At 45.0% G+C, this 24,432-nt stretch overlaps 2 protein-coding genes and 1 long non-coding RNA gene across 3 annotated transcripts in view; 1 reads left to right on the forward strand and 2 right to left on the reverse strand.

The window, feature by feature from the left end:
* The window catches only part of LOC137316794 (zinc finger protein 850-like), a 71,751-nt gene that overhangs the window by 22,268 nt on the left and 25,051 nt on the right, over window positions 1–24,432 (reverse strand). The gene's annotated exons all lie outside the window — the stretch shown is intronic.
* Window positions 1–24,432, forward strand: part of LOC137316799 (zinc finger protein 229-like) — a 95,699-nt gene that overhangs the window by 8,807 nt on the left and 62,460 nt on the right. The gene's annotated exons all lie outside the window — the stretch shown is intronic.
* LOC137316820 (uncharacterized) lies at window positions 16,013–23,810 on the reverse strand. The gene is made up of 3 exons (XR_010961614.1): window positions 23,316–23,810; window positions 22,855–22,941; window positions 16,013–17,998 (listed from the first exon to the last, which is right to left on the reverse strand). It is a non-coding gene; the product is annotated as an uncharacterized lncRNA (long non-coding RNA).

Consider the following 24,432-nt stretch of genomic DNA (forward strand, 5'->3'; position numbering starts at 1 on the left):
TAAACCCCAGTGCTGTGTTTGCTTTCTGTGGCCTCATCAACCTGTGTTGCTACTTTTAACGATTTGTCAATCTGTACCCCTAAATCACTTTGCTCTTCTACACCATTTAGACTCTTATTTTCCAAGCAGTGTTTGGCCTCCTTATTACCCCGAGCAAAATGCACCACCTCACAACTTTCTATTTGGTAACTGAATGTCCATTTCCTCCGCCTTTCAGCAAGCTTATTAAATCTTCTTGTATTTTGTTGCATTCTTCCTCAGTTTAGGCTATACCCCCAAAATTAATTACAAGCATTTAATACAGCATTACAACTCATGTTTGGTCCAACAAAATGTTCTCCATTCCCAGTTTCTCCAAACCCCACCCGTGCAATATAATGTGAAGAATGAGTTTATCTTCTGTCCCTCTCTCATCTGTAAACTTCAATGACCCGGGGTTTGGGGACATCTACTGGCCGGAAGCAGAACTGCAACAGTTCGGAACAAATTGCTGAAACCGGACAATGTGCAGTGTGAGCGTGATTGTGATTGGTGGCAGGGATTCAACCTGATTGGTTTCTTCTGATATCCAATCAGATCGATAAAGGAAAAATATTGTGACATCAGTCCCAATCACAATCATTGCCTTCCCCCATCCCTCATTACCATAGGGCTGTGGGGCTGCCGATTTAATCCGAGCTCGGAGCGGATTTGGGTCATTTCTGGGTCTGAAATTGAGTTTGAAAATGCCTGAGGACAAGAAAGCAGCTCCCAAGAAGGGCGCCAAGAAAACCTTGAATAAAGCACCAGCCAAGGGCGGCAAGAAGCGGAGAAAGTCGAGGAAGGAGAGTTACTCCATTTACGTCTACAAAGTGATGAAGCAGGTTCACCCCGACACCGGCATCTCCTCCAAGGCCATGAGCATCATGAACTCCTTTGTGAACGATATTTTCGAGCGCATCGCGGGTGAGGCTTCCCGCCTGGCCCATTATAATAAACGGGCGACCATCAGCTCCCGGGAGATCCAGACCGCCGTGCGCCTGCTGCTGCCCGGGGAACTGGCCAAGCACGCCGTGTCGGAAGGGACAAAGGCGGTGACCAAGTACACCAGCTCCAAGTAAAACTCCACAATGAACTGAAAAAAAAATAAACACAAAGGCTCTTTTAAGAGCCACCCACAGTCTCTCTGAAGACGCTGTACCGACACCTCTGTATGGAATCATTTTACTGTAGATAGTTTGATACTAACTGTCTCTCTATAACTCTTGTGTTTTTGTAGTTTCTCTTGAATTCTGGAAGATTCTCATAATCACAGCCCGGTTTAATCTGTGTGTCGCTTTTTTATTTAGTCCCAATAACCAAAAACGTGTCCCTGATCCTCTCATTCCCGTTCATTTTCCACCCCTTCCCCCGCATCTGCCCCTTCAGAGCCATTTTAAGGCGGTGGATGAGACTTCAGTCATTTCATTCTGCTTTTCACGTTTGTTTGTTCATTATTCAGGAATATCACTTTCAGAACCGCAATCCTTTGTAAAACAGCAACCCTGAAAGGGACTTCACACCGAGTACAGAATAGTCTAAAGGATCTGTCACTGTTCGACTTCTTACACCAGGAGTCTCGGCTCCGGTTTCGATCGCGCTGCAGCTCCTGTGAACAGGGATCAATCCACAATCTGTGGTTTGTTACTTTTACAAAGATTGAGCTGGAATCTGTCCCGTTACAAAATGGGACTTTATTCCCGCCCGATTGAAAGCGAACGGTGAAATGAAGCCGGATTTTAACCGGATTGTAAAATACTCTGGAAGTTGTGACGGGAAATGTGGAATAACAGAGTAAAAGGAGAGAGATTTTTAAATCTTTGTCTTTACGCGACATTATTTACTAAATCCGCTTCTTGTGTTACAAATATATTGGCGGGCTTTTCAAATTTCAAAAAAGCGGTTCAGTTCGGTATTTTCCGCCTTTTCTCATTGCCGGCTGTTGATTGGTGAATAAAACAGCTCTCTGATTGGGCTGTTCGGTGAACCAATGAGTTTGAGAACAGATGGACCAATCACAATTGCCCCCACTGCACTCCTCCAGAAGGTATAAGAAGGGCGAGTGCGGGAGGATTTCTTCATTCTTTGTGAAAGTGTTTGTGAGATTGTGGAAATGTCTGGAAGAGGAAAAACCGGCGGTAAAGCTCGGGCCAAGGCCAAGTCTCGCTCATCCCGGGCCGGACTGCAGTTCCCTGTGGGCCGTGTTCACAGGCACCTGCGAAAGGGGAACTACGCTGAACGTGTGGGTGCCGGAGCCCCGGTCTATCTGGCTGCTGTGCTCGAGTATCTGACGGCTGAAATCCTCGAGCTGGCCGGCAACGCGGCCCGGGACAACAAGAAGACCCGCATCATCCCCAGACACCTGCAGCTGGCCATCCGCAACGACGAGGAGCTCAACAAGCTGCTGGGACGGGTGACCATCGCTCAGGGCGGGGTGCTGCCCAATATCCAGGCCGTGCTGCTGCCGAAGAAAACCAGCACTGTGAGCACCAAGAGCAAATAAAGCGGCCAAGATTTAATCTGATAACCCAAAGGCTCTTTTCAGAGCCACCCACTGTATCTGTGAAAGGGCTGGTTACTGTCTGAAGAGACTGACCTATTGATTACAGTTATCCCCTGTCTACGTTAATATATTACATCACTACAGCGGTTAAAGGAATGGGAGCCAATGTAAGTCACCGAGCACATGGGTGATAGGTGAACGGGTCTTGGTGCGAGTTTGGATAGGGGAACGGAGTTTTGGAGGAGTTGAAGATTTCAAAGGGCGTAAAATAGGAGGCTGACCAGGAGAGCATTGGAAGAGCCAAGTCTGGAGGTAACAAGGGCGTGGATGCGGGTTTCAGCACCAGAACAGCTGAGGCGGGGGGCGGTAGACGCGCGATGTTTCGGGGGTGGAAGTTGGCAGTCTTGGTGGTGGTTCGGATATGGGGCCGGATGCTCATCTCAGGGTCAAATTGGACGCTAAGGTTGCGAAGTTCAAGATTCCGCTTCACACAGTGGCCAGGGACAAGTCTCTGTCCATCCCGGTCCCTGAATCCAGTCCCCACACAGGATAATTCTCCATCCATCCCGGTGCCTGAATCTATCCAGTCCCACACTGACCCAAGCACGGAAAGGTATCGGGTGCCTTCCACACCGATTCATGTTTATTGAACTATTGGGCGCCTCCTATCAGCTCCAAATCTGAAAACTAAAACTCCCTCTTCCAACGGTCCCGGAGCGGCACTGATTGATTCTGTTATGATAGTGATTGTATTGGAAATGTAGTGTGCCTCAATTATTGAATTTAAATTGTATTTTCCGCCTTTTTTTTCGAGCAATCCTTGAATATTAAGCCGGAGTCTGTAAGGATTGTGTCTGAATTTATATTTCGCATTTGATGCTGGTGAAAATTTTTAAAGGACGGTAACTAATTCCTGGAGGCGGAGCTTGACGTTTCACCTCCGCTTGTCCGTCATTCTGAGCCAGTCTCCTCCCTCCCGCACTTCATGCTCTGTCTGTCATTCAAACACTCCTCCCCGGCCTCTCCGATAATGTGCCTTTCTCAACCAGGTCGGGGCGGTCTGCATAAATAGAGAAGAAAGGCGAGAGTTTTTCATTCAGCAGCTATCTGAGTGAAGAATCATCATGTCTGGCAGAGGTAAAGGAGGCAAAGGACTGGGCAAAGGAGGAGCCAAGAGGCACCGGAAAGTGCTTCGTGATAACATCCAGGGGATCACCAAACCAGCCATCCGCCGCCTGGCTCGCCGTGGCGGTGTCAAGCGGATCTCGGGTCTGATCTACGAGGAAACCCGCGGGGTGCTGAAGGTTTTCCTGGAGAATGTGATCAGGGACGCGGTCACCTACACTGAACACGCCAAGCGCAAGACGGTCACTGCCATGGATGTGGTGTACGCTCTGAAACGGCAGGGCCGCACTCTCTATGGATTCGGCGGCTGAACAACTCGACCCTTTCTGACCGGACACAAAACAAAGGCTCTTCTAAGAGCCGCCCACCGCCTCACAGAGAGAGCACTGACCTGGAAACTGGTGCGGGATATATGGGGCTCGGGAATAGTTTTATAATTAAGGAGTTTTCAGGAACACAATACGGTGACGTGGGATCGGCGGCGTGCTGCACCGGTTACTGAGAGGAAAATTTCCCTTAATGCGTGCACTGAATTGTCCAGGGAACGTTACAAGTGAGTTTACCCGAACCTGCATTTCCCCCCTCAGTGAAATGCTCCTTCACTCCATTCGCTCTGTTTTGGTTCTATTTATCAGTCAGATGTTGTGATGTGGGACCGGGGGTTTCCATGGGAGAACAGGTTAAGCTGAGCCGCTGTGATAAGGGGCCAGCTTGTGATATGGATTTTCCCTCTGCCGGTTGTTTCTGACACTGATACTGAGAGGGTTTGTGAAATTGAACCGTTTGAGCTCAGTCATTGGGGACCTGGAATTACCACAGGCCCAACTCTCAAAGCCCGCTCCAAACTGAGGCTACTTCTCATTGGTTGCTTTGCTTGAAAACTAATTTCCTTAACCAATCGGAGAGACGTCAATACGAAAACAGAGCAAATTATTGGCCAGAATTGACCGATTTTTTTAAATATGAAAAAGGCCGCCAATTTCAGTGTATGAAATCAGTGAATTACTCAGACATGTCGTTTTCAGACAAAGACTTAAAATCTCTTTGTAATAATGTTATTCCGTATTACACGTCCCAGATTCCTAGCGCTGTTTTAAAATCACATTGTCCATAACTTGCGGAATAAAACCCCATTCATAGATTGCTGATATGGACAAATTTCACTTCTACCTGTAAAAATAACAAATTACAGGTTATCGATTGATTCCGTTGCAGGGACTGAACAGGAGCCGTGTGTCCTGAAAACGGAATCATTGACGAAGCCTGAAAACGAGCCTATTTTCTCCAAGACGTTCATTCTGGATTGTGACACTGCGGGGAACGTGCTGCTAATATGTGGGATATTAATATCAGTAATTAATTATTTCAGAGATTGGCTCCGCAGTGAGAAAGAGGAAGGAACTGAATTCTGATTCTTAGCCCTGAAAGTGATTGTTAACGTGAAAACCGGGGGCGGTGTAAATCTGAATGAGAGCAAGAGCAAAGCAAAAGGGGAATTGAACGGACCCCGGGCCCGTATTCACTTTATTGGGTCGTAAATTCATAGAATCATAGAAGTTACAACATGGAAACAGGCCCTTCGGCCCAACATGTCCATGTCGCCCAGTTTATACCACTAAGCTAGTCCCAATTGCCTGCACTTGGCCCATATCCCTCGATACCCATCTTACCCATGTAACTGTCCAAATGCTTTTTAAAAGACAAAATTGTACCCGCCTCTACTACTGCCTCTGGCAGCTCGTTCCAGACACTCACCACCCTTTGAGTGAAAAAATTGCCCCTCTGGATCCTTTTGTATCTCTCCCCTCTCACCTTAAATCTGTGCCCCCTCGTTATAGACTCCCCTACCTTTGGGAAAAGATTTTGACTATCGACCTTATCTATGCCCCTCATTATTTTATAGACTTCTGTAAGATCACCCCTTAACCTCCTACTCTCCAGGGAAAAAAGTCCCAGTCTGTCTAAGCTCTCCCTGTAAGTCAAACCATCAAGTCCCGGTAGCATCCTAGTAAATCTTTTCTGCACTCTTTCTAGTTTAATAATATCCTTTCTATAATAGGGTGACCAGAACTGTACACAGTACTCCAAGTGTGGCCTCACCAATGCCCTGTACAACTTCAACAAGACATCCCAACTCCTGCATTCAATGTTCTGACCAATGAAACCAAGCATGCTGAATGCCTTCTTCACCACCCTATCCACCTGTGACTCCACTTTCAAGGAGCTATGAAACTGTACTCCTGGATCTCTTTGTTCTATAACTCTCCCCAACGCCCTACCATTAACGGAGTAGGTCCTGGCCCGATTCGATCTCCCAAAATGCATCACCTCACATTTATCTAAATTAAACTCCATCTGCCATTCATCGGCCCACTGGCCCAATTTATCAAGATCCCGTTGCAATCCTAGATAACCTTCTTCACTGTCCACAATGCCACCAATCTTGGTGTCATCTGCAAACTTACTAACCATGCCTCCTAAATTCTCATCCAAATCATTAATATAAATAACAAATAACAGCGGACCCAGCACCGATCCCTGAGGCACACCGCTGGACACAGGCATCCAGTTTGAAAAACAACCCTCGACAACCACCCTCTGTCTTCTGTCGTCAAGCCAATTTTGTATCCAATTCTACAGAGACAAACATTAAAATGGGGCGGTTTCACTGACTTTCTTTCAATTTCCCCAATCGATTCAAAGGATGATGACCGAGTAAAGCAGCAATTCTGAATCTCAGTCTCTGGTCCTGTGTGTGAGTGTTGGATTCATTCTGTATCTGTCAGTCTCTGGTGCTGTGTGTGAGTGTGGGATTCATTCTGTATCTGTCAGTCTCTGGTGCTGTGTGTGAGTGTGGGATTCATTCTGTATCTGTCAGTCTCTGGTGCTGTGTGTGAGTGTGGGATTCATTCTGTATCTGTCAGTCTGTGGTACTGTGTGTGAGTGTGGGATTCATTCTGTGTCTGTCACTCTCTGGTACTGTGTGTGAGTGTGGGATTCATTCTGTATTTCTCAGTGTGTGGAACTGTATGTGAGTGTAAGAGGGCAGGGACCTTTGTACAGGTCAGGTTTCTAATCCCCTCTCCCATGGGACTAACCTTTCAACCGAAACCCAACAGCCGCTGTTTAAAATGTATCCTTCACAGTTCTCACCTGGTGCCTTCAATAGATGCTCTTTGTATAACTCCCCACATCCTTACTGTCCGGCTCTGTTTCCACTCTTCACTGTCCAACCACAGAGTGAGACTGGAACTAAACCAGGAACATTCACTATTGCTTTGGGGGGAGAAAGCAGCAATGATTTTAAATAGCAGGTTCTTCCCATTCTGAGTGTGAAACGGACACACTGGTGGGAATGTGAGACTGATATTGTGCCTCTCTGTGTCTCTGTCTCTTGCGCTGTACATGAAGGTGGGATACTGTTACTGAGCGTGAAACGGACACACTGATAGGAAGTGTGAGACTGATACTGTGTCTGTGTGTATGTCTCTCTGTTTGTCTGTCGGTCTTTCTTTCTCTCTCTCTCTAGTGCTGTACATGAAAGCAGGATACTGTTAAATAGCGTAATATAGATACCCTGTTGTAAGGTAAAGACTCATTCTGTGTCTGTGAACAGACCTCCGGTTCTGTTGGTCAGACGGTCACTGTCCCTTCTATTATGTATGCGCCGGTCTGACGGTGCATTTACCTGTCTCCAGTCCAGTAAGGAAAGTTGGAGAGAAACAGCCTGTAACTGTCTGACACTGGACTGCCTGTTAGTGTTGAATATATTCAGTAACTAGCCGTCTAAGGGGATTGAGAACGGGACGGATAGGACACCAGTTACGATTGTCTGTCAGTCAGTTTCGGAGGAGAGAGAGACACAGAGAGATTGGAGGAGCCCAGAGCGGATAATTTGTATTTTCATCTCAATCAAACATATTTCTGTGTCGAACAATATAATAATGTAAAACCAGATGTGGATTATCACATCCACAGCTGTGATTGACTCCTGCCCCTGAATCTGGGGACCAGACACTGTGAGGAGCGCTGGCCTCAGAGTGTTTAACAGTGACTGAGCTGGGAAACTACAACTAACCCCCGAGAATCTGCAGCACAGGCCGAGCGGGGAGGAAAGCCTGTCCCGGGAATTGTCAATCTGGCGAACAGTTTGTCCTGTGAATGTGAAGATGTGAACATTGTGTCAGAGAGAGTGTGTTAAAGGGGCGGGCGGGTTAGATTAATGTCACTGTGTTTGTGTGGCCGGTCTCATCGCCGGATTTCCGAGTCCCTTTTGAGTAAATTTTTTAAAAATCCCTGTCAAAGGATTGCCCTCCTCCCCTGCCGAGCTCCGAAGTGGAAATTTAAGGTAAAGTTTCAGATCAATTCAAGATTTCAGCCGAAAAACGGAGATCATGTCGGCGATCGGGTGAGAGAGCGCGATCAGTGCATCAATGAAACGGGTTTCAATCGAAACTGGTGCTTTTAATTCCGGTGAAAGTTTATCGACAGCAAACATACCGGTGTTAGAGATGGGAAGGGGCTAGTCTGGGACTCTGGAGTGCCCGATTTGAATTGGAATCGGGGAGTTCAAGAGGAGAGAGAAACACAGAGAGGCTGGAGGGGCCGGGAGCTGACAGCAGGGTGTCTCCGCCCCGTCCGCTCTGTGCCTTTAAGTTGCTCTGTGCCGCCGCCTCTCGTTTCATTTCTGACCCAGCTCTGACTGTCAGAGAGATTTTCGACAGAGTCCCGGACATGACAGACACTGCAGCCGCCGAAACGGCACCTCCTGCCGCCGCCGCTCCACCCAAGGCTCCCAAGAAGAAGAAGAAGGCGGTTCCCAGACCCAAGTCCACCGGTCCCCCGTTGGGAGAACAGATCCTCAAGATTGTGGCGGAGTGCAAGGATCGCAAGGGCATATCCCTGGCCGCGATAAAGAAGGTTCTGGCTACCAAAGGCCTGGATGTGGAGAAGCTCCGGTCCCAGATCAAATTAAGTATCAAGAGAAATGTGGAAAAAGGCTCCCTGGTGCAGATCAAGGGCACGGGCGCCTCGGGCTCCTTCAGAGTCGCTAAGAAGGAAACCCAGGCAAAAGTGGTGAAGAAGGTGAAGAAACAAGTGACCAAGAAATCTCCCGGAAAGAAACCATCGGCCAAAAAAACAGCCGGCAAGAAATTAACGGCCAAGAAACCAGCGGTCAAGAAATCGACCACGAAAAAGGCGGCGAAATCACCAATTAAGAAGAAAGCGGCGGCGAAGAAGCCCAAGACCCCCAAGACAGTGAAGGCGAAGGCGAAGAAGATGGAAAAACCGAGGGCCAAGCCCAAGCCGAAGTCAGCAAAGCCCAAGAAAGCAGCGGGCAAAAAGAAGTAAAAAATCAAGTGCAACTTGTGACCATCTGAACCCAACGGCTCTTCTCAGAGCCACCCACGTCTCTCAGAAAAGAGCTGATCCCGGAATCAGATGATTCCTGTCCCGGGGCCGGGCTCAGATTTCAGATAGAAATCATTTCAAATAAACCCAGGGTCCCGGTGACTCGCTGACATTCGCTATCCCCCGCCCCACCCCCACTGTCTGAAATAAAATAGAGAGAATGGGATGTCCGGGCCGGGCCTCACTGGAACTGGCGTGTGTTCGGCTCCAGTCCCAGTTCATTTATTCTCACAGATTCAGGGCGAGAGTCCGTGACAGGGTAAAACTGGCGGAGATCCGCCGCTATCACAATTCAAACCCCAACACATGAGATTCTCCAAATCAGCTGGAATAAAGTGTTTGTAAACTGCTGAACCCGTCTGGGAGGGGATGTGTGGGGAGATCGAATCGGGTCTGGGACTGAAATGGGAGGAGGCGGGTTGACTTGTTACAGAAAGGACTGTATTTAGGCAGGAATATTGCTGACTATTGATTGTAACGGGGCTTATTGAAAAGCTCCGGGATTCGATGAAGCCCGAGTCAGTAAGGGTTTGTGCGGAGCGCTGTGTTTCGGTTCTATTATCGATAAACGGTTTGAAATTGGCGGTGGAGAAAGCTGGAGGTGGAGCTGGAAGATCAGAGGCTGCTCTCCGCTCTGTCCGTCACTCTGACTGTCTCCTCCCCTCCCTGTTTAATATCTCACTCTGTCTCCTCCCCTCCCTGTTTAATATCTCACTCTGTCTCCTCCCCTCCCTCTCTCACCCTCTGTCTGTTTCAGTCAGGTCAGGGCAGGCTGCATAAAAACGGAACCAGCATCAGTTTGATGTTCATTCAGCAGCGATTTGAGTGAAGAATCATCATGTCTGGCAGAGGTAAAGGAGGCAAAGGACTGGGCAAAGGCGGAGCCAAGCGGCACCGTAAAGTGCTTCGTGATAACATCCAGGGGATCACCAAACCAGCCATCCGCCGCCTGGCTCGCCGTGGCGGTGTCAAGAGGATCTCGGGTCTGATCTACGAGGAAACCCGCGGGGTGCTGAAGGTTTTCCTGGAGAATGTGATCAGGGACGCGGTCACCTACACTGAACACGCCAAGCGCAAGACGGTCACTGCCATGGATGTGGTGTACGCTCTGAAACGGCAGGGCCGCACTCTCTATGGATTCGGCGGCTGAACGTCACGGTCCTTTCAAACCGAACACAAAACAAAGGCTCTTCTAAGAGCCGCCCACCGCCTCACAGAGAGAGCACTGACCTGGGAACGGGAAGAGGAAAGATCTCCGGATGGGGAATCAGTTTCCGATATTTAATTAGTATGGGGAGATTCCCCAACACTCGGTACAGGGAGATCAGAAACAACGGCCCGGGTTCTGGGCCATCCCGAGAGAAGGAGCGGAATTCCCGTTTCACGGTATAAATGAACAGGCGGGGATACAGAGTCTTTCCCCAGACATTACATTCTCCGCTCAGAGTAAAATCCCTCCTCACTCCCTCTCCCGCTGTGTCCTCTCTGCTCGGTCTTTATTTCCTGCCCTCATTCAATTATCAGTTCGATGTGAAGTTTCTGTTTGAGGAGCGGTTCACCGGGCCGGAACTGGCGCGATTTTTGAAATTGAAGCTGGACTTTGTCCCGTTCCGGAAAGCAATGACCGGGGCTTTATTCCCGCCCGTTTCAGACAGATCAGAGAATGAACCGGAATGTGAAACAGCCTGAGATTTGAGCTGAGGAGTGGGAAATAATGGAGATTATAAAGAGAGAGATTCTTAAATTGCTGGAGGGAAATGAGATTTTCTTGAAACTGTTATTTGATGCTCTGAAATTGGCGGGCTTTTTGAAATTGATGGTTAATTTCAGCTCAGCCAATTGGGGCCCAATACCTCCCGCCGTTTCGGTCTGACTGACAGAGCGCGGTTCAAACCTGCCAATCACAGTCCCGGGACCGTCACTCCCTGATAGGGTGTTGGTCGTCAGCAAATCAGAAGCCAGGGGCGGATCCCCTTAGACACTTTAAAAGGCGGCCCCAGAGGTGACTCCGTATTAACAGTCTCTGTATTTCAGGTTGTGTTCATATCAGTTCAGAAAATGGCCAGGACCAAGCAGACAGCGCGTAAATCGACCGGCGGGAAAGCTCCTCGCAAACAGTTGGCTACAAAAGCGGCGAGGAAGAGCGCTCCAGCCACGGGCGGAGTGAAGAAGCCTCATCGCTACAGACCCGGCACTGTGGCTCTGAGGGAGATCCGGCGCTACCAGAAATCCACCGAGCTGCTGATCCGCAAACTGCCCTTCCAGCGCCTGGTGCGAGAGATCGCTCAGGATTTCAAGACAGACCTGCGCTTCCAGAGCTCGGCCGTCATGGCCCTGCAGGAGGCCAGCGAGGCTTACCTGGTGGGGCTGTTTGAGGACACCAACCTGTGCGCCATCCACGCCAAGCGAGTCACCATCATGCCCAAAGACATCCAGCTGGCCCGCCGCATCCGCGGGGAACGCGCCTAAACCCGACCCGGCTTCAGCACCAAGTGCAACAAAGGCTCTTTTCAGAGCCACCAAATCGGCGATGGAAAGAGCTGTGATCTCCTGGGTTGAAATGGCAGGGCCGTGAGAAATTTGCTTAAACGGGAAATGTACAAAGGGGAGGGAGCAGATATCAGACGGACATGGACAGAATAAATACCTCACTCACATCCAAACATAAATTTCACACATTCTTTATTCAGTAATCGCTGACACAATAAACAACTGATCATTCAGCATCTGTTGTATACATCTGGGTAAAATAACAAACCGAGGCAGACTTGTCCGAGGATGGGACGGTAGATAATAACAAGCGTCCCTGGTATTTCTGCATCCCACCCACCCAGTTAACAATTCTGACGGTTCTGGTATTTTGTCTCATTCACCAGACAAACTGCAAATTTCAATCTATTGGAGGTTGGCGACATCTGCGGTCCGGAAGCGAGTACTGCAACAGACCGATATGGATCATTTGTATTTAACAAGTTATTGTTAGTTTCTCGAATCGGAATCAAGTCCTTTGACAGACAGTGACCAGCCCTTTCATAAATACAGTGGGTGGCTCTGAAAAGAGCCTTTGGGTTATCAGATTAAATCTTGGCCGCTTTATTTGCTCTTGGAGCTCACAGTGCTGGTTTTCTTCGGCAGCAGTACGGCCTGGATATTAGGCAGCACCCCACCCTGAGCAATGGTCACCCTTCCCAGCAGCTTGTTGAGCTCCTCGTCGTTGCGGATGGCCAGCTGCAGGTGTCTGGGGATGATGCGGGTCTTCTTGTTGTCCCGGGCCGCGTTGCCGGCCAGCTCGAGGATTTCAGCCGTCAGATACTCGAGCACAGCAGCCAGATAGACCGGGGCTCCGGCACCCACACGTTCAGCGTAGTTCCCCTTTCGCAGGTGCCTGTGAACACGTCCCACAGGAAACTGCAGTCCGGCCCGGGATGATCGAGACTTGGCCTTGGCCCGAGCTTTACCGCCGGTTTTTCCTCTTCCAGAGATTTCCACAATCTCACAAACACTTTCACAAAGAATGAAGAATGATTTCCGTATTTACCCTTCTTATAGACTGAAAGATCATCTGATTGGTTGTTCTTTAATACACCTCATTTGCCTATTTCATTAACCAATCAGATAGCTGGGAATCAGAAGAGGGCGGGATTTACCGGCCTCAACGGTCAGACAAGGAATTTGATGAATTTCAAAAAGCCCGCCAATTTCAGTGCAGCAAAGGACCGGAATTCGATCAAAGTCGCCCTGAGCATAAGATTTTAAACCCGTTCTTTTTATCTTGTCTTATTCAGCGCTACCCGTCACCAATCGCTGGAGCTATTTTAAAATCTGCTTTAAATTATGCCTCATTCTATCATCGCTTTCAAACTGTACCGAACGGGACTAAATCCCCATTCACAGCATCCCGTGAAGGGACACATTTCAATTTAGTCTTTATAAAAGTGACACGTTATAGATTGGTTCCTTCTCACAGAGCCGGGAGTGCTTCTGTGAAAATTGGGACCCGGACGGAGCTCTCATTCTGACCCTATTCCGCTGTGATTCTGCAAGGGGTGGGTTTGCTGTTAATGTGAGGATTTTCACATCAGCTTGCGAACATTCGGAGAATGGATTCTTACAGTTAAATGAAATACGAAGGGAGTGAGACAGAATTGTAACGCTTTAAGAGCGAAGCAAAGGGGAAGGAGCGGATCAGTTTATGGGTCAGGGATTTCAACGGGGCAGTTACAGTATCACTTCATTATAAGATTGGAATAATATTACAGTATCAAAATAATCCGAAGTTTATAGGAAATGCAGCTCCCTCAGAGAGGTTGTGGGTGGCTCTTAAAAGAGCCGTTGTTTTTTTTCAGTACATTGTGGAGTTTTACTTGGAGCTGGTGTACTTGGTCACCGCCTTTGTCCCTTCCGACACGGCGTGCTTGGCCAGTTCCCCGGGCAGCAGCAGGCGCACGGCGGTCTGGATCTCCCGGGAGCTGATGGTCGCCCGCTTGTTGTAATGGGCCAGGCGGGAAGCCTCACTCGCGATGCGCTCGAAAATATCGTTCACAAAGGAGTTCATGATGCTCATGGCCTTGGAGGAGATGCCGGTGTCGGGGTGAACCTGCTTCATCACTTTGTAGACGTATATGGAGTAACTCTCCTTCCTCGACTTTCTCCGCTTCTTGCCGCCCTTGGCTGGTGCTTTACTCAAGGTTTTCTTGGCGCCCTTCTTGGGAGCTGCTTTCTTGTCCTCAGGCATTTTTCAAACTCAATTTCAGACCCAGAAATGACCCAAATCCGCTCCGAGCTCGGATTAAATAGGCAGCCCCACAGCCCTATGGTAATAATGATGTGGAGATGCCGGTGATGGACTGGGGTTGACAATTGTAAACAATTTTACAACACCAAGTTATAGTCCAGCAATTTTATTTTAAATTCACAAGCTTTCGGAGATTTTCTCCTTCCTCAGGCAAATGTTTCAAGATCTCCTTGAAGCCTACGCATTTTTCATATTGAACAATACATGGTGTTTACAGACTGCCCCTGCAACTGCCCGTTGCCAAGGCAATCACCGTGTTCAGACAGAGAGGTGTTACCTGCAGAACCTCCGAATACACATTCAACAAAAAAACAAACAGGGAAAAAAAACAGAGAAAAAAAAACACAGAGAGAGGCAGAAACATCCGGAAGGCAGAGAGAGCCAGCAAATGACCCATTATATTAAAAACAGATAACATTTGTTCGCTGGTGGGGTAACGTGTAGCGTGACATGAACCCAAGATCCCGGTTGAGGCCGTGGATCTTGGGTTCATGTCACGCTACACGTTACCCCACCAGCGAACAAATGTTATCTGTTTTTAATATAATGGGTCATTTGCTGGCTCTCTCTGCCTTCCGGATGTTTCTGCCTCTCTCTGTGTTTTTTTTTCTCTGTTTTTTTTCCCTGTTTGTTTTTTTGTTGAATGTGTATTCGGAGGTTCTGCAGGTAACACCTCTCTGTCTGAACACGGTGATTGCCTTGGCAACGGGCAGTTGCAGGGGCAGTCTGTAAACACCATGTATTGTTCAATATGTATAAATGCGTAGGCTTCAAGGAGATCTTGAAACATTTGCCTGAGGAAGGAGAAAATCTCCGAAAGCTTGTGAATTTAAAATAAAATTGCTGGACTATAACTTGGTGTTGTAAAATTGTTTACTATGGTAATAAGGGATGGGGGAAGGCAATGATTGTGATTGGACGATTGGGCGTGATGACACAACACATTTTCTTTCACGCTCTGTTTGGTTTCTTCAGATATCCAATCAGATTTAATACCTGCCACCAATCACAAACACGCTCACACTGCACCTTGTCCGGTTTCAGCAATTTGTTCCGAACTGTTGCAGTTCTGCTTCCGGCCAGTAGATGTCCCCAAACCTCAATATTTCTGCCATTTCGCTGACGTTACCTGTCAGTTTATCTTGTGAATCCCCGGGTGACCCTCAAGATATTCTGATTTTCCTTTTGTTATTTTTGTGTCTGTGGAATAATTTACTATTTCTTTTGATATTCCTTGATAATTTGATTTCGTGGTTCCTGTTTCCTTCCCTAATTGTTTTTGTGACTTCTTCCTAACCTCTTCCTATTCGCTTTTGTCATCCTCTTATTTAATATCTATGAATGAGAAATTCCATCAGCTTGTTGTGTCTGTTCAGGGGCTGATGTTTGGGAAATATTTATTGTCTATGTTTACAGTGCCAGAAACCCAAAGGGAGCAATTCAGTCCCAAACTCCACAGAAACATTCCATTTCTCCCTCCTTGTAAAATAAGGTGCTATAATGGTGAGTATAGCTGCCTTCCAAGCAGTTAATTCCAACAGGTTTGAATCCCAGCACGCTGAATTCAGAAACACCAAGACTGGAACCGAATTTGATGATGTTCAGAGGGATAGTGTTTCCAAAACACAAACGGGTCTAATTTATATTTAAAAATGTTTTAAATTAATGTATTTCCCCCATAACGTTGAATTTAACTCTGATCCTTTGTATTATTATTTATGCTGATCTGTACAGTGGATGCGGGACACAATTGCCCAGATTCAGTGAAATTAATTGATTTTCTGAAGTCTTTTCCTCTGCTGATTCCCGTTCTTTATTTAAATTATGTCGGATTAACCTTTCTGATCCATAGAAGGTTCATAGTCCTGAACCGTTAACCCGAGCTTCCCTTCTCCACAGATGCTGCCGGACCTGCTGAGTCTTTCCAGCATTTTCAGTTTTATTTTTTTCTATGTTTTATCCCTTTCATTTCTGACGGTCGTCATTGAAACTTCCAGATTAGCGCTCTGTTTTTATTTGTGTTTCAGTTCGGTTTATTTGAATTAATATAAATCGTGTCCTGAGAAATCAGACAGAAATATTGCGCAATGTAGATGGAAACATAATGGGGCAACTTTCGAATGAGCAAAACAAATACTTTATTATGAATCAATTGTCTAATTTTTCACTAACAAAATATGAAAAAAATACGAGAGTAGAAGTTACAGAGAGAAACTATTTCCTCACATTGCACATTGTCCTGAATCTGCAACAACGACAGAGAATGTGAATTTGTTCCACTCTGTTACAGTTCTCACTTATGGCCAGTAGATGTCAGACTATACGTGAGTGTGGGATTAATTCTCTGCCTGTCAGTCTCTGGTACTGTATATGAGTGTGATATTCAATCTATATCCATCAGTCTCCAATACATTCTGTGAATGTGGGATTCATTCTGTATCAGTCAATCTCTGGGAATGTGCATGAGTGGTGCATTCATTCTGTGACTGGCAGTCTCTGGTATTTTATCACAGTGTGAGATTCATTCTGAAACTCAGTCTCTGGGCAAAGTGCAAGTCTGGATTTCTTCTGTAATGTTATTTCAGGTTACAATATGTTGCTTGAAACTGTATCTTTAATTCATTAATGTATGCAAATCTTTAATCTACCATTAATTTGTAAATATCGATAAACTTTTGGATTTTATTTTAATCAAACAACGTGTGTGAGTTTTGTTTTAGGATTACATCTTAATTTATGTGAAGATAATGTACATTTCAATCTTTTACTGTGAAATTATTGGACTGGTATTTATTGTGTAGCTCAGTCTGGGCTAATGGAATTGATATTGTATCTTTCAGTCTGACACTGTATGAGATTTTTGGACTGGTATGTAATGTGTGGTTCAGTCTGTACTAATGGAATTGACACTCTAACTTTCAGTCAGACACTGCGAGAGATTTTTGGACTGGTTTCTAATGTGTTGCTGAGTCTACACTAATAGGACTCACACTGTATGTTTCAGTATGATCATGTATGTGAATTTTGGACTGAATATAATGTGTAGCTCAGTCTGCACTTATGGAATTCATAATTTACCTTTCAGTCTGACACTGTGTAATATATTTAGACTGGTTTGGAAGGTGTAGCTCAGTCAGCACTAATGGAATTGATACTGTATCTTCCAGTCTGATACTGTGTGAGATTTGTGTACTGGTATGTAACGTGTCGGTCAGTCTGTACTAATCAAATCGATACTATATCTTTCAGTTTGATACTGTACGTGATTTTTGGACAGGTATCTAATGTGAACCTCTGTCTGCAGTAAAGGAATTGATATTTTATCTTCCAGTCTAATACTGCATGCGAATTTTGGACTGGTATATAATGTGCAGCTCAATCTGCACTAATGGGATTGATACTGTATCTTTCAACCTGACACTGAGATTTTTGGACTGGTATGTGATGTGTTGCTCAGTCTGCTCTAATGGGATTGATACTGTGTCTTTCAATCTGATACTGTATGAGAATTTTAGACTGGTATCTAATGTGTACCTCAGTCTGCAGTAAAGGAATTGAAACTGTACATTTCATTCTGAAACTATGAGGATTTTGGACATATATGTGAGTCAAATATGGGTAACATCTGAAATGGTATCTAATTTGTATCTCAGTGTACAATATTGTCATGAATACTGCATCTTTAAATTCATAATGTGTGTGAGTTGTGGGCTGGTATTTAATTTGAATCTCGGGGTACACTATTGTGATTCATTCTGTACCTATCAATCGGTACAATGTGTCAGTTCTATCTGGTATTTAATTTGTAGCTAAGGCTGAAATAACGTGAGATTGACACAGTGCCTTTCAATCTGATAGTCGGTGTGATTTTGGACTGCTAATTATTTATCTGCCAGTCAGCGGTACTGAGTTGTTGTGAAATGGAAATTCCGTCTGTCTCTCGTGCTCTGTTTGACTGTTGGATTGGGATCAGTGTGGGACTGACTATTTCTGCTGTCTGAGACTGTGGGACTGATGACCTGTCTGTGTCTCTGTGCTCTGAGTGATAATGTACATACTGTGTGTGAGAAGGAGCTGGCTGCACTGTTCCTTGTACCTCGGGTGCATGAAACATCACACTGATTCTGGGTCCTTCGAGGATTTAACTGAAGGAAGAAAAAGTATCTCTTGTAATTCAAGAAGAGGTGAGGTAGAAAATACAAAAGTGATCAATTGAATCTCGGTTAATAATCATTTTAATATCCACAAATGAAAACCACCGATACAAACAGTGTCAGTGTCTGACTCCACTGCAGTACTGCAGCACTCAGCTTCTGCACACCAGGTGTGTTGGGCCGTTTTACAACAATTTAGTGACATCCAGACAAAACCCAACCCCTGCACTGATCCATGAATGGGACTACCCGATGGGGACGGGACCTTTGCACATATCAGATTGATATTTCCCTCTCCCTTCGGACTAACCGTTCAACCAAAACAAAACTGCCGCTGCTTAAAATGTGTCCTTCAAACTTCTCACCTGAGGCCTGCAATAAATGCTTTTTGTATAACTCCCCACATCCTTATTGTCCGGCTCTGTTTACTGTTAAATGACAAACACTAAAGTTTAATGGTTGGGTTTTAAAAAATCAGATTTAATACCTGCCACCAATCACAAACACGCTCACACTGCACATTGTCCGGTTTCAGCAATTTGTTCCGAACTGTTGCAGTTCTGCTTCCGGCCAGTAGATGTCCCCAAACCCCGGGTCATTGAAGTTTACAGATGAGAGAGGGACAGAAGATAAACTCATTCTTCACATTATATTGCACGGGTGGGATTAAGAAAAACTGGGAATGGAGACGAGCTGCAAGTACATTTTGTTTGACCAAACACTACTTGTAATGCTGTGTTAAATTCTTGTAATTGAGTTCGGGGGTATTGTCAATACTGAGGAAGACTGGGACAAAATAAACTTGCAGAACGGCCGTGTCAATGGCCATTGAATTTCAATATAGAAAGGTGTGAGGTGGGGCATTTCGCTAGGGGGAATAAGGAGGCCACATACTGTTTGGAAAATAAGAGTCTAAATGGGGTAGAGGATCAATGTAAATCGTGTCCTGAGAAATCAGAGAGAAATACTGCACAATGTACAGTGAAATATAATGGGACAAATTCACAATTGTCGAATGAATGAAACAAAAACATTATTATGAATCAATTGTCTTCATGTTTCACCGTCAAAATGTCCAAAAATAGGAGAGTAAAAGTTACAGACAGAAACTTTCCTCACATTGCACATTGTCCTGTTTCTGCAACCATGACAGATAATGTGAATTTGTTCCCTCATTGCAGTTGTCGCTTACCGCCAGCAGAGGTCAGTCTCTGATACTGTATATGAGAGTGGGGTTTATTCTGTATCTGACAGTCTCTGGTGCTTTATTTCAGTGTCAGATTAATTCCATCACTGTCAGTCTGTGGTGCTGTATGTGAGTGTGGAATTAACTATGTACCTGTCAGTCTCTGGTACTGTCTGTGTGTGTGGGATTCATTCTGTATCTGCCATTCTCTGCTGCTTTATCTCAGTGTGGGATTTATTATGTAATTCAGTCTCTGAGACAATGTGCAAGTCTGAATTCATTCCATATTCTTATTTCAGTTCAGAGTATCGTACTTGAAACTGTATCTTTAACACTCCAAAGTATATACAGTTCTTTGTCGAGTATTTAATATGTTAATATGGATGCACTTTTCGATTTTCTTTAATCAAACAATGTATGTGAGTTTTCGAGTAGTATTACATCTTAATCTCTGAACTCTATTGTGAATGATAATGTACCTTTCAATCTGTTCATGGTGAAATTACTGGACTGGTATGTAATGTGTAGTTCAGTCTGCAATAATGGGATTAATTCAGTATCTGAGTCTAACACTGTGAGAGATTTTTGGACTGGTGAGTAACATATAGATCAGTCTGCACTAAAGGAATTGATTCTGTATCTTTCAGTCTAATATTGTATGAGGTTGTTGGGCTGTTATATAATTTTAGCTCAGGTGGTGCAAATGGAATTTAAATTATACCTTCCAGTCTAATCATTAATGTGATTTGTGGACTGGTATGTAATGTGTAGCTCAGTCTGTACCAACGGTATTGATCCTGTTTCTTTCAGTATAACATGAGTATTACCAATATATCGAATATGTAGCTCAGTCTGCACCAATGGAATTGACACTTTATCTTTCAATCTGACACTATGAGATTTTTGGACTGGTATGTAATGCGCAACTCAGTCTGCAGTAATGTGATTGTGCGATTCATTCTCCATCTGTCAGTGTCTGGTACTGTTTGTGAGTTTGAGATTCATTCTTTATCTGTCAGCCCCTGGTACTGTGCGTGAGTGAGATTCATTCTGTTCCTGGTACTGTATGTGAGTGTAGGATTCATTCTATATCTGTCAGTCTCTGGTACTGACTGTGAGCTTGGTGTATATTCTGCATCTGTCAGTCTCAGGGGTACTATATATAAGTGATGGATTCATTCTGTATCTGCCAGTCTCTGGTGCTATATGTGAGTGTGGGATTCATTCTGTATCTGCCATTCTCTGCTACTTTATCTCAGTGTGGGATTCATTCTGTAATTCAGTCTCTGAGACAATGTGCAAGTCTGAATTCATTCTATATTCTTATTTCAGTTTACAGTATCTTATTTGAATCTGTATCTTTAATACTTTAAATTATATATAGTTCTCCGTTGATTATTTAATTTGTAAATATGGATTACTTTTTGATTTTCTTTAATCAAACAATGTGTGTGAGTTTTGGAGTGGGATTACATCTTAATCTCTGAACTCAATTGTGAATGATAATGTACCTTTCAATCTGTTCATGGTGAAATTACTGGACTGGTCTGTAATGTGTAGCTCAGTCTGCAATAATGGGATTAATTCTGTATCTGAGTCTAAAACTGTATGAGATTTTTGGACGGGTATGTAATCTGCAGCTCATCCCGCACTAAAGGAATTGATACTGTATCTATCAGTCTGAAACTGTATGAGATTTTTGGACTGGAATGTGATGTGTAGCTCAGTCTTCAATAATGGAAGTGATACTGAATCTTTCAATCTGATACTCTGAGATTTTAGGACTGGTGAGTAACATGTAGCTCAGTCTGTGCTAATGGAATTGATATTGTATCTTTTAGTCCAATGTTGTATGGGATTTTCAGTCTTGTATGTAATGTACAGCTCAGGCGGTGCTAATAGAATTGAAACTGTATCTTACTGTCTGATCATTTATGAGGTTTTTGAACTAGTATGTAATGTGTAGCTCAGTCTGAACCAATGGTATTGATACTGTTTATTTCAGTATAATACTCTATGAGTATTTACCAATATATCTAATATGTAGCTCAGTCTGCACTAATGGAATTTATAATGTACCTTTCAAGCTGGCACCAGGATATTTTTGGACTGGTCTGTAAAGTGTAACTCAGTCTGCAGTAATGTGACTGTGACATTCATTCTGTATCTGTCAGTTTCTGCTACTGTATGTGAGTGAAATTCATTCTGTTCCTGGTACTCGATGTGAGTGTGGGATTCATTCTGTATCTGTCAGTCTCTGGTATTGTGTGTGGATGTGGGATTCCTTCTCTATCTGCCATTCTCAGGTACTGTGTGTGTGTGGGATTCATTCTGTGTCTGTCAGTCTCTGGTACTGTATGTGATTGTGGGATTCATTCTGTATCTGTCAGTCTCTGTTGCTGTGTGTGAGTGTGGGATTCATTCTGTATCTGTCAGTCTCAGGTACTGTGTGTGAGTATGCGATTCATACATTACCTGTCAGTCTCTGGTGCTTTATGATCGTGTGGGATGAACTCGGTATGTGTCAGTCCTTGGTACTGTATGCCTGTGTGCGATTCATTCTGCATCTGTCATCTCTTGTACCATACTTGAGTGTGGGATTGAATTTATGTCTGGCAACCTCTAGTACTGTATGTGTGTTTGGGATTCCTTCTGCATCTGTCAGTCTCTGGTACAGTATGGTGAGTGTGGGATTCATTCTGTGTCTGTGTGTCTCTGTACGGTATCTGAGTGTGAGATTCATTCCGTATCTCTATGCAATTATTCTCTCAGATTATATTATGGTATTCAATACTGTCGCTTTAATATCTTAATGTTTAAGTAGTTTTTCTCATTATTTAATTGGTAAAAATGGATACACTTTAGGATTTGATGCTGGAGTTAATCAGATAATTTAATCAGATAATTTGTGTGCTTTTTGGACTAGTATTGAATGTATATTTCTGTGATTACTATTGTGAATGATAATGAATCTTTCAAAATGATATGGTGAATTGGTATATAATGTGTAGATCAGTCTGCACTGAAGGAATTGATACTGTAACTTTAAATTTCATTTTATAAGATTTTTGGACTCGTGTGTAATGTGTATCTCATTGTGGACTAACAGAATTGATACTGTTCCTTTAAATCTCATACTACCAGTGTATTATAAACTGATATCTAATTTGTTTCTCAGGTTACACTGTCACAGCATTTCTCAATCTGATACTGTACGTGAGTTTTGCACTAGCAATTTGTATTCGAATGGTACACTATTTGAATGGATACTGCAAGTATTAAACTCACATGTGTGTGAGAGTTCTGGGCTCGAATTCAATAGGAATCTCGAGGAACGTTATTGGGATTCATTCTGTACCTTTCAATCGGGTACCATGTGTGATTTCTATCTGGTATTTAATTCATGGTTAATGTTGCCCCTTTGTGAAATAGACAATCTGAGAGTGTGATTTTGGACTGGGATTTTTGTATCTCCCTGTCAGTGGGACTGAGTTCGGGGGAAATGGAACAGTGTCTGCCTCACGTGCTCTGTTTGACTGTGGATTGAAAATGTGTCTCTGGAATTTGGGATCATTGTGGGACTGAGTACTTCTGCTGTCTGAGACTGTGGAACTGATGACCTGTCTGTGTCTCTGTGCTCTGTGAGTGATAATGTACTTACTGTGTGTGAGAAGGAGCTGGCTGCACTGTTCCTTGTGCCTCGGGTGGACGAAACTTCACATTCATTGTGGATCCTTCACGGGTTTGCCTGTAGAAAGAAACGTATGTCTGGTAACTCAAGAACAGGTGAGGAAGAAAATACAGAAGTGATCAGTTTAATATCTGTAAATAATTATTTTGAATATCCTTAAATATAAAACAGCGATTCGAACAGTGTCAGTGTCTGACTCCACTGCAGTACTGCAGCACTCAGCTTCTGCACACCAGGTGTGTTGGGCTGTTTTACAACAATTTAGAGACATCCAGACACAACCCAACCCCTCCACTAACACATGAATGGGACTACCCGTTGGGGCAGGGATCTTTGTACAGGTCAGGTTTCTAATCCCCTCTCCCATGGGACTAACCGTTCAACTGAAAGCAAACAGCCGCCGTTTAAAATGTGTCCTTCACACTTCTCACCTGGTGCCTGCAATAGATGCTCTTTGTATAACTCCCCACATCCTTACTGTCCGGCTCTGTTTCCACTCTTCACTGTCCAATAACAATAAACAGGGTGAGACTGGAACTAAACCAGGAACATTCACTACTGGTTTGGGGAGAGAAAGCAGCAATGATTTTAAATAGCAGGTTCTTCCCATTCTGTCTCCCTTACCCTGGACACACCCTGGACACACACAGCCCGAGAATGACCTCTCCCTTCCCCCGCTCACTCCATGTTCCGGGACCAGTTCCTGATCCACTCCGCCTCTTACAAACAGCCCCCGGACTCCCCCTGACCTTCCCCCGGACTCAATGCCGATCTCTGAGCCCATCTGCGGACACGGTCCCGAAGCGATGAGCTGCTGTAACGAGGCTGCTCTTTGCTCCCTTCCCCCGGGGGCCGTGATCTCTCCATTCCCGGCTGTTTTAAACCATCTTCTTCCGCTCACTGAGGGAATGGCGCCCACAGGCCGAGCTGGGGGAGGGGAGCGCGCATGCGCTCTTCTGCTCACCAACAATCAGCGCTGGGGGCGGGGCTGAGTCACGCATGCGCAGATATCTGGTTTAATTCCCAATACAAAAATCGATGGAAACTTTCCCCAATTGGAATTTTTCCGAGTCTGAGCAAAGGAAGTGGGTCTGGGGGAAAGGTCAGAGGGAATGGGGTCCACAGGCAGTGCAGGAACAGGCCCCAGAATGGGAAACAGATGGGATTCCACCAGTGCCTAACGCTGGAATCCAGACTGACTTTACAATCTCTAACTATTAAACTAGATGTTTCCATCCCTGCTGTTTCTCTCGGTATCTTTTGATGGTAAAGAGTCTTTCAGAGATAAAATGGGCGGCTCTGAAATGGGTCTATGGATTTTGTTCATTCTCGTACTCTTTACTGATAAAACTGATGCGAGCATTTCTCAGACCAATCCTGGAGAAACATGTGAGGAAAGAGTGAGTCGGTGTGTTTGTTGGGACCGTGTAGGATAATATCTGACAGCAAAAGTCACAGATTAACTTAACCGGAGTGAAACTCTCGGTCACTGAGAGTAATACCAAACGGCCCTGAGCTGCATAACTGCAGATGGTAGAACAGGCAAAA

Source organism: Heptranchias perlo, unplaced genomic scaffold, assembly GCF_035084215.1.
Source record: "Heptranchias perlo isolate sHepPer1 unplaced genomic scaffold, sHepPer1.hap1 HAP1_SCAFFOLD_60, whole genome shotgun sequence".
NCBI classification, from domain to species: domain Eukaryota; kingdom Metazoa; phylum Chordata; class Chondrichthyes; order Hexanchiformes; family Hexanchidae; genus Heptranchias; species Heptranchias perlo.